The sequence below is a fragment of the Varanus komodoensis genome, unplaced genomic scaffold, assembly GCF_004798865.1.
Source record: "Varanus komodoensis strain SLA01 unplaced genomic scaffold, ASM479886v1 scaffold21, whole genome shotgun sequence".
In the NCBI taxonomy this organism is placed as follows: Eukaryota; Metazoa; Chordata; class Lepidosauria; order Squamata; family Varanidae; genus Varanus; species Varanus komodoensis.
The window spans coordinates 11,983,679-11,995,030 of record NW_025335589.1 but is presented as its reverse complement, the minus strand read 5'-3'; the positions used below and the strand labels follow the sequence as shown (position 1 = coordinate 11,995,030).

The 11,352-nt window shown below is 40.1% G+C and overlaps 1 long non-coding RNA gene across 1 annotated transcript in view; it reads right to left on the bottom strand.

Moving 5' to 3' along the window:
- Positions 1–8,359: 8,359 nt before the first annotated feature.
- LOC123023858 overlaps positions 8,360–11,352 on the bottom strand; it is a 47,241-nt gene continuing 44,248 nt past the window's right edge. Inside the window, exon 4 of the long non-coding RNA XR_006414825.1 lies at positions 8,360–8,467. This is a non-coding gene — a long non-coding RNA (uncharacterized LOC123023858). The remainder of the gene's footprint in view (positions 8,468–11,352) is intronic.

The window sequence follows — 11,352 nt, the reverse complement described above, 5'->3', positions numbered from 1 at the left end:
GTCAGTCACAAAACTGCACCTCCCTTCTCCCACTGCCCCAACTATTTTCTCTACATGGACAACCTGGGGAGAAAGCATAAATGTTTGCAGACATACAATCTAAATATCTCTGTTCCTCAGAATCACCAGACTGCTCTCAATGCTTTGGGGAGACCGTTTTATTTTATGGCAATTCAGAAGACCCTTACTTCACTTCAGGCAAATACCAAATACATCCTATTCAGTTTAATTTGTGTCAGAATCTGGGATCCTCTAAATCTGATGCACATCTTGTTTGTTACCCGAGGATCAACCACTGCCCAATGAAAACAGTCAGTGCAGTTTTGCCAATCTTCTTTGGGTTTGTGTTTTACTAGTTCTAACATACAGAAATTAAACTGGTAAAGCTTATCCCAGTAGGGCAGTGGGAAAAGCTTCACCTGCCTATTTGTATTATTAAAGGCCCCTGAGAACGGGCAGTGAAAACTCTCAAAAGCAAGGATGCCCAATCCCTGGGATTCCTTACCCACATTTTGAGTACTACTTGTGCTCAGAACAGAAGGCAGCTGCAATTTGCTCCACCATCACATGTTGAGCCATTACTTGACTTAGCAGAAAGCAGCCATCTGTTAACCCCCAAACAACACAAGCCTCTGCAAATGGGGAAAAACATAAAAGAACCTGTAACACCAGTGGAAAACAGTGAGGTGGGAGGGCAACCAATGACTTCAGATAATGAACTGCAGCTGCATCTATCAAGCAGCATTAGGAAATCAATAGAGACACTAATTGATGTCTTTTATGTTCCATGGAAAGTTGCAAAGGAAAAGTGCTTGTACAAAAACAGGGAATCCGGTTCAAGCATACTCTGAAATGGGCAACAGCCCTGTTAAACTGAATGTTGGAACTGGAGCAAATTGGACTTTTTTAAACATAAGTAGCATAAATCTATAGTAATATAATTTGCTTGCCAAATCACTTGTTTAATAACTGAGTAGAGGTTCAGTATTCAATGCCTGGGAGTCTCCAGACATGGAGGTTTACAAGCATCCAGTACAAAGCAGGAGCAGAGATGAACCCCAGTTCTGCTTGCCTCCAGCTGTTTATTTTAGTTGGATAGCTAGTTTGGCCTTCTAGCAGAGGCACTTTGGAAAGGGAAGAAACTAGAGCACCATCAGGACACTTTGTATTCTGGCAGCCCTAGTCATCTCCTCAACCTGCCCTCAGGAACATTCCCTTTTGTCCCTCACTGAGGTCAATTTTCTAACCTTAGAGAGGCAGGTAGTGCTGTTCTGTTTCTGTGCCAGATATGAAGAGGAAGGAGGACTGGAGTCTGGACATTGTCTAGGGGGCTATAGGATTGCTTTCTAGCAGTGAGACCCATGCATGCTTAGATAGAAAGAAATTCTCCAATTCCAAGAATTCCTCAATGCGCATGGCTTTTGATCTATCCTTTTATGATAGATTGAATCATGACAATTGGGACTGGTGATGTAAAATATAGCAGTACAGACTCCATTTTAGAACTTTCCTCTTTGTTTATAACACTGTGGATGTCTTTTGTGAAATTCTAAAGGCAACTCCAGTCAGACAGAAGAACAGTGCTGCTGCTTTGTGTGTTCTTGGAAAGCAAAGCATGTTTGGGAGGGTGTTTTGGATTCCTTACTACTTACAGCATTAATCCCATTTAGCAGCTCTGAGTGAAATTCAAAATCAATATAAATTTTATTTCAAGATCATGAAAATATTTTACTGACAGCTGGTGGATGTTGCCTGGAGGAACAATTCTCTGTGCAGGTTTGTTTGTTTTTAATTAATTGTATACAGAGCTGAAAAAGTCCCATTTAAATTGTTCAGAATTGAATAAATACTCCCAACATCACATTGCTACTATCCTGCTTGAACTACAAAACTACACTAAGCCCAGTCCTAAAAATAATGTTTAAAAGTGCCCTTCTGTTGCATTTTCATAAATTGTTATTTTATAGAAAGAGATGCAAGAAATTTCCAGGAATAAGACAATCTATTATTTGGAATGGACCTCAGGTCCCTACCATCAGTAAGAAAGGAATATCTAAACCAACTAGCTTGTTTTCCTTTCTTTGCATTCTTCCCTTGATCAGTATCATTGTGGGTGAACTAAGCAACTGAGTTCAAGTGCAATTGATAGAACCCTTTATTATAAGCCCCTGAAGACAGAAACTTAGGAACATCCAATGTAGAGAAAGACAAGTTGTGGAGTTAATCATACCCCCACCCCCACCCATCTTCTACTCTGTAGCTCTGTCCCAATGCTCAGTTCCAGTTAGGAGCTGGTGGTGAAGCTAGGGACTTAGCCTACTATTTCATAATCAAGATAAGCAGCAAGAAATTAGAAATTAATTTATTGTTGAAGGCAGTTGTAAATACCAAAAAAAAGTCTTCTGAGGTACAAGGTTGCTTGTAAGACAACCAGAGACTTTTTTTTAGTAATAGATGGCATAGAAAAACTTTAAATAAACAAATAAATAAATAAAGGCAGAAACAGTTTCCATGCTCAGGCCAAACCTAGTTAAACCAGTTAGCAGTCCAACAATTAAGCATAGATTCAAGGTATACATGAAAATCCACTCAAGGCAACAAAGAGTCTACAGCACAGAAGCTGGATGTTATCACTAACAAATTTACTAGTTTGCTTGTTGGTCTTTTATCCAGGCAGTGGCAGGAACTGCCCATGATCCCAGCTGCAGCTCATGACACAAGCCTGGACTGCAATCTGGTACTCTACCTGAAAAGGAGCACCTCCTGCCACCACGCCCACTGAGCAAGCAGAGTTCTGCATCCACACACTTGACTTTTGGGCTTTGTATAGCTCACAGGAGAATAATTTAGTGCAAAGAAGATGTCCTTTTGCATTCCCAAGCATTTGTGGACTTGATCCTGGCTTGGCCCGCTTCCTAGGCCAGAAGTCCAAAGTGCACAAGAGAGCCAGATCCCATGAGGATCTTCACATCACTATAACTGGTAGTTCAGATCTAAATAAAATGTCTTTGTTTTAAGACTGATAATAATAAAGATAGAGGAGACTGAAGATAAAGAAGAAGCAAATACATTTAATATAATGGTAATTTAATATTCCTCCTAACACTTTCTGGCAAACTAGTTGTACAAAAATTTACTTAGTAGTCGTCAGAAACATTTATACCACTGAAGTGATCCCATAGCAGTTTACAATAAAAGCTATAAAAAAACAATTAATATAGAAACAACATAACAGCAGAAAAGCTTGAGTGGGGCAGCCACTTGACTGGAGGAGAGAGAAGCAAAGAAGCCATCTTCTGCCAGCTCAGTGTCATGGACCTACATCTGGAGCAAGCTGAGTTTTTGAAGCAACAGATTTAATGCAGAGTTAATCGTTTTCTTAAGAAATGGAACCACAAGAAAGGTCATAGGCATGCATTAAAAGAGGGAGCTCAGTGGGTTAAGTTTGTCTACAGCTTGTTTCTATGCTCATCTCAGATTGTCTAGTATTCCCACATGACCATTTTAAAACATTACAGGTTACCAGTAAATATCAAATGCCACTTAAAGCTTTTAACATTAACTTCATACGTTCCTGCAAAGCTATTTTATGGAAACATATGCACACAAGATAGGTAGAGCTTGAGTAGAAAATTTTGGAAATTGTCTCCATTTGGTGTATTTTTTATGCCTTCATCAATGGGATATTCGCAGTGACAAGCTGGATATCTGAAAATAATTGTTTGCTAGCTTGTGTCCTTAGACAATCACTAAGCACAACATCCTTAGGATCCTTAGATGGCACTTTAAAGATTTTAATTGTATCACATCTGATAAATTAATCCCCGAGTTCACATTAATGTTGTACCCAGGAACCTTCAGTGTTCATAACTGAGCCATAAAAGTCATTTTACTTCCTTGTGCATTCAGTTTTTTCCAGCTTGTTAATTAAAAAGTAATATAGCTTCTATTCATTCCATTCTTAGGGAAATTAAAATCGGGAGCATTATGATCACGGTTATTAATGAACCCATTTTTGAAAATTGCTTTTTTATGATGTACATGAAGAACAGTGAATAACAGTATAACAAAGAGGTAATACAAATGGTGAATGGAATGTTGCCAGATTTTGATTATGATAATTAGAAATATGGAAGAAGAGTTATTTAGCAATCTAAGGAAAAGCTTGGCAAAGTAGCCAAAAAACTACTTTGATATTTAATGCAGAAGCAACTGCTTTTGAAAGATTCCCACTAATTGAGTATTTAGAAACTTTGTTAGCACCAATTGTGTTGTGTGATTAGAAAAAAAATGAGAAAACTGTGGCAGAGTAAACAAGCAGTTGCCTCTTTGATTCGAAGAAGGCAATACTGAAATGACTGCTCAGTTCCTGACACAGAACCTTTTTGTGCAGCTATGATGGGAAATACTAGAATTGAAGTATTTGTCTCCATCAGTGGTGTAGTGGAACCAGGGCTTACTGGGAAGCAGTGCTGACAGTACTTTTGTTAGCAGGTATGTTGACAACCTCTGCCACCCACTTCAGAATTTCCTGTTCCCTCTGAGTTTAGCTGAAATGGAAATGAATCTGTGCAGTAATCATACATTGTTTCCTGATGAAATGCTGAGTATTTTGGGATGGCACACTTTTGAATCGACAGTTAAACCATGCAAAAGACCAGCTTCTGGTGGAGAGGAAAACTGCTAGACCTGCTGATATGGATCAATGTCATTGCATCTCACTAGGGGCTGCTTTGACGGGCACTGCATTTCAAAATATACCGTGACACTGCTGAATGGGCATATATTGTAGAAGATACCGAATTGATACTTCAACACCAGCATGGTATAGAGATTAAGAGTGCTGGGCTAGAACTCAGGAGATCTGGGTTCTAGTCCCAGCAAAGCCATGGAGCTCACTGGGTGTGGGCCTGTAACAAGCTAGTAGGTCAACCTACCTCACAGGTTGTTGATGCAAGGATAAAATTCAGGGGAGAGGGAGAATTATGTAAGCGACCTTGGGTTCCTAGAAAGGGAAAAGGCAAGTTACAAACATAATAAATATAATACAGCTATAATAACTTGGGAGATATGGGTTCTGGTTCCTGCTCAGCCATGGGGCTCACTGGGTGACTTTGGGCTTTTATACACATTAATACTAAATAAAGCTAAAGGCCACTGATGCTATCTATGATCTGTTTAATAGTATATTACAGTGTGGTATTTTGATTGCCACAACCAGGGAAGTAGAGTCTGTGTGAGATGAGTATTGCCCTCCAAGGAAAATAAGCTAGGTGGCTCTGGAGACCATTTCTGAATTGGTGAGCTATTTATTTCAGTTCTAGTGTGAGACTGACAGCAGCAGCAAACAGAATGTGGCCCATTCATCAGGAGGCTGAGAGCGAAAGGTGTGACTGTCCAAGTATCAGTGCAGAAATAATTCATCTGTGTGTATTTATTACTAATGAGAATGCAGAAGAAAGGAGAAAGAAGTGTGCCTTTAGTCCTAAGGAGCAGACTGAGGCTACCAGTGACATTGGAAAAACCATCTTTCTCTGCAATCGGTTGGATGGATTTTGACAAAGAGATCAATGTGAAATAAGGAACCTTTTGATGTTCTCATACTGTGCACTCTGCAGATTGGAAAGTCAATATATATCACAGAACTACAGACTTAGTCTCCCTATTTTCCCAAGACCTTGGAAAACCTTCATCTGCCTGAATGGAGCTGGAGCTGGTGATGGTAGAAGGGTGGCATTTATACTAACCCATAGTCAAATATCCTCAAGCCCAGTACTACTGCCATAACTCTCCAGGACCTTAAGCAACTCTCATTTGCTGCCCGGTCACCTGAGCAACTGTAATATTTTATGCCTACTCTTAAAAACTGTGTTTAATTACCCCGTTACAGGAGTATATCATTTAGTCTAAACCTATGCAGTTCTATTATTTTTTATTGTCTTTTTGATATCCAAAGTGGTTGACACATGAAGACTTAGATACATCCCAACACTAAGAACAGATTTTAGAAAATCAGACTTTCAGGCTCAGGAGTCATTTATAAGTCTGACTGGTACTGCCATCTAAGTCACTCCCATCTCAGCTTCTCGTACTTGCAGCCTAGAGCAAAGCAAAGCTCATTAAATGTTCAGTAGCAAAAAAGTGGCAAATGGAAAATTGTACAAGGTCCATGAAAACAGTGCTTTCTTCTCTGGCCTATTTTATCCTCACAACAACCCTGTGAGGAAGTTTAGGCATGGATGGCATAAGTTGCCCAAAGTCATCCATTGAGCTTTGCTGTGGAATAGTGATCTGAACCTATTTCTCCCTAGTCCTAATTGGATGAGCTGACCTGGATAACAGAGCTTCAAGCCTACGGGTCACACCTGGCCTTCTGAGGGTCTTTCATGTGCCCATCCTGTGGCATATTTACCACAGCATGTGTGTTAGGCTAAAATATGATGGCATGTTTTGCATCCTGATGAGCACACTGTTTGCCTTTGGCTCTACTCCCTTCTGGCTCAGCTATTCCCACCACTGGGAAGATTTTCTCCAAAATAGAAATTGGCACTTGGACTGAAAGTGTCTCTGTACCCTACTGTAACCATTGCACACCCGGGCCATTGCAGTCTGCTCAAAGTCTCCTTGTTGCTTCCAAATAAAGTCTGAAAATGGCACAACCAGCCTCCAGCTGGGGTGAAACAAAAATGCAAAAAAATCTCTTCCCACTCGCTTCACTTTTATGGATGGAACTCCCTTCTTAAGTTTGCTGTCCTCTGACCAGCTCTGTAGTTCTGCTAACAATCCAGCCTAGCAACATTTGGAAATCTTACTCCATGCCAGTATCGGCAGTTCATGTTTATTTAAGGAGTAGTTAATCAATAATCAGCTTCATTGAGTTTCTCGGCTTTAGCAGTGAAAAGCAGCACCAGTGAAAAGCATCCCATTCTTTTATCACTGTGAAGAACTCCATCTGCAGTGTTCACTGAATGGCACCCATTTGAGAGGGGAGAAAAACATTCTGAATGGTTTAAAAAGACATTCAGCCTGCCTGCCCCTTGGTCAGGAGCTACACCTCTCCAAAGAAAGGAGGAAGAACATGTTTACAGAGTAATAGGCTTTTTCTGTACTCCGAGTTATCTGCACAGTGAGGTGTGTGAATGTGTAGAAGTCTGTAGGAATAGAGAGGAACAGAATGAAGTAGCTTCCATACCTGTTCTTCAGTCCTGAATGGTTATACTTTTTTCACTCACTTTCTATGGAGACTCAAGCAACACTATTGGCAACCCATTAAATTCCAGGGTCTTCTGTGTTGTTCTGCCATTTCTTTCATATGTCATGTAGGTACAGCTGGGGTGCATTGACTTATACAGAGCTATGGCCTACAAGTTCTTGTTCAGTCGCAGAGTCACGCCCAACCCTCTGCGACCCCATGGAACACAGCACACCAATCTCCCCTGTCATATACTTGTTGAATTCAGTCCCCTGAAATTGGGCCTGACTTAAGATGAGGCTCATATTCCCCTATTTCATTTCCTCCCCCCTCCATTACCCTCCACTTTTCCTCTCTTTACCAAAGACCTACTGTGTTAAAGGAGGAAAAGTGGCAATGGGCCTAAAAGTAGCCATTAATGATTGACTGTTTCTCAGTTTGTTCATTTCTGTTCCCTTCTAAAAAGGAGAGTATATTACAAAATTCATCTTATTTTTTAAACTTGAAATAATAATATTGGACACTAAAACATAAGAAAATTCATTACCATTATTGAGAAGAAGGCAATCAGAAACTAAGAGGGAATTCAATGTGAATTGCATTCTCCTATTAGGTATCTTCCCTTCTTTTTCTGAACGTATTGATTTCACTTAGCTATTTCAATGAATCATTCAATAAGGCATAGTTATTTGCCAAATGTCCCCTGTGTGGTATGGTATTTGTGGGTAGTTGCATTGCAGGGCAATTTTGTGAGACAATGAAATATAATCATACATAAGAACAGAAGAAAAGCCATGCTGAATCAGACCAATGGTCCATCTAATTCAACACTCTACTCACAGGGAGGCAAACTAGCTACCACAGGATCCCTCAAGCAGGTTGGGTACGAGAGTTCCACCTGCCAAGCCTCTCCACAACTGGTATACCCAACATACTGACTCCAATAACAGAGATAGCACGTAACAAGCAATGCTACTAGCCACTAATCTTCTTCTCCATAAATGTGCCCAATCCACAAGCTTTCCAAATCGGTGGCCATTATGGCTCCCTCCCGTGGCAGCAAGAGTTTGCCAGGGCAGAATGTTCTAGTAGCCAATATTATCAGAGTACAAACAGAAGACTCCTCTGCCTTTAATAATGGCACATAATCCCCAAGATAAACTTGAGTTCTTTCTTCCTTTGCATCGTTTTCTCCTAAGTGGGACACGATCACTCCTTGTATGTTCAGTGAAGTATAAGGCTGGATAAAATAGAAAATTTCTGCTTCTTGCATAACTATTAGAGAAAAATGAAAAATAAACAACATTAGATGGGGGTTCAGGCATCTTGCACATAGCATGCAGTAATCATTTCTATACTAGTTTCTTTATATACAATTTCATTTTGCTGTACTAGTTAGCAATATGTGCTCTTGGAACCCAGTAAGAAATAGATGCTGTATGTAAGGGCAATGACCCCTATAAATACCCTTCAAATTGGAGCTTGTTTGTTTCTTCTGCCTAGGGCTTAACAGCCACTTAAAAATGCAGGCCAAAGTCAGCAGAGCCATAGTCTGCTATTTGCCCTTTGCAACTTCTACCTTCACTGAGGGACCATAACTTAAAACAGAATACCTGTTTTGCATGCAGGAGGTCCAAAGTTCAGTTCATGGCATCTCCAGTCAAAAAGCTGAGGGCAAATACCAGACATGACTTTAAATCCATACCCAGAGTAGCTGTAACTTCTTTTGCTTGAGGGTAGGCACATGGCCTCCAATCTGAGTAGGGACCCTTACATGGGGATTTTAAGATCTGGATTGGGCCTCTGCACTGACTCTGACATAACAATATTAAAAATTCATAACTGCTAGATGTATTGTAATTTCTGTTATGCCCCCATTTAGCAGGTAGTGTGAAACATGTCTGAGACTCTGTGAAACTGCTGCCTGTCAGAGTTGACAAGAACGGGCTAAATGGAGAAAGAAACCCAATGCAAAGCACCTTCCCATTCTGTGGACCCTGAAGGGAGAAACTGAGGCTGCTACAGCTGAAGATGCTAACAAAACCCCCAATGGACTTAACTGAGCTCAAATGTGTAAGAAACAGGGAGTCTGCAGTGGATTGGCTTTAGCTGAGCTGTATGGATTCCATGGTCCCGAGACTATTTTTATGTTCTGTAATTTTACGCAAATTTAGTCATAGAAAAATACAGAAAATATAAAGACACCAACCCAAAATATGCATTTCTTCCCACAGGCTAAAGTATGAAAATGCAGATCTGTGAGGGGAGTTGCACCTTTTGGAGTGTGTGACAATCTCTGAATAGCAGACAGAATGGATTTTGCAATGTGCATACAGCCTTAGTTAGGACCATGCTGAAGACTGGTCAGGAAAGGCCACAGTGATACTATTGCAACTTTGACTGTTGATATAGTCACAGCTGACATAATAATCTGTAACTATTCTATGAATTTACCTTTTAGTTGCCTTAAAATCCAAACATATTATTTTAATACATTCATTTCAACAATATTTATGTGATAGCCTATGATTTTATTTCATGGCTCATTTAATAAGAAGAAACAATGCATCTTGGAAGTAGGTAAATAGCCATCCTGTCCTGACCACCTTGAGTCTCAGAGCCTTAAAAATGCTTTAAGTGTACTTGTTCTATTCCTTATCCAGTTCAGTTTTAAACAAGACATTGTTGGGTATAAATGCTTTGTTCCAGTAAACCTGAAGATAATCACGTTAACTCTCAGTTGCTTGTACTTTTATTCCTCCTTGCTTTCGTATATTCTCTTTTCTCTGTCCTGTCTTGCTGAAACCTTTGCACTGTTTTCCATATTCTGCCATTCCTATCCATGCCACTGATCTTCATAACATCCTTTAACCATAGCATCAAAACTGATCCCATTATCATGGTTTCCAAGGATGCTATTTGAGTCATTACAGCAAAAGTAGCAGCAGTCTTCTCAAACCAATAGCTGCCAGACATCTTTCAGGCATTTTACAAGATTGTACAAGATGTGAAAGCTACATTTTATTTTGTACTGGAGAGCCACATTTTAACACTTTGGGGTATTAAAAAATCCCTGTCTCACCCATACAGAGATACACACTGGGAGAAACATGGTCAAATAAACCTCCTGAAAGAAACCAAGACATTGTCAGAGAGTAAAAGACATGCTTGTTTCACAATCAAGTCCATCTCTAGAAAGTTGTTCTTTATGCTTAACTCCCCAGCACACCAAATTCTTTTGAGTCCTGTTGCACTTTGCACTGCAATACCACTTCTTGCTCCATCCAGCTTATGTACTAGTAAGATATATGCATCCCTGTGTTGAACTGTACTCCAGTGTTTAACTCTAAAGAAGAAAGCACAGCTGCCTGGGATTTGAAAGAGCCAGCAGCTATTTCGCTGCTTTGCTACATTAAAAATGCACAGCCCACCAAGCTGGGTGAGGGGAGGATTAATAACACAAACGTGTGTTTTCCAAGTCCTTATGCCAATGCCAGTTCCTAGTATTTTTAGACAACTATTTTACACAAATGTACAAAAGCAACAAAGATATTTCATGCATTTGAAGAAATGCTGTGTTTTTTTTTTCCTTTATTTCTTTTTTTCCCCTCATGTGATGAAAGTTACATCCACACAAATGGAGTGTACAAAAAGGGAAATCCTGGTCAGAACATGTCTCTCTTGCAGAATATTTTTTGCTAAAGGTAGATGAAAGAGGCAGAGTGGCTGTTTCTCAAATGATGAGTTTCAGAAGTTCCACAGATGCAGCTTCACTGGGGATGGAAGGGGGTAGGATACCAGTATATTTTAGCTTAAAGTCTTTCTGCTGGTAGCCAAGTCATAAGAGAGGCATTTCAACCTTTGAAATGTGAAAAAAAGATGGGGGGCAGGACTACACAAAAGCTGAGAAACTATCAAATGATTTGGAAATGGGGTGGAGCCAGAAGAAGGGGCATATCCTGGGCAACCCTTTAGGGCCAGATTGAGACTGGGACTCTGGGGATCTTGGATTTGACCCCAAGATCTGATGTACTACACCCATGCTTCACATCATAACTGGAAGTTTTTTTATTAGCGCTGCTCCAGTTTCTCTTCGCAACAGGCCACAAAATGCTTAGAATGCTTCACAAATTCACTTTGTGAATGTCAGAATGCTTTAC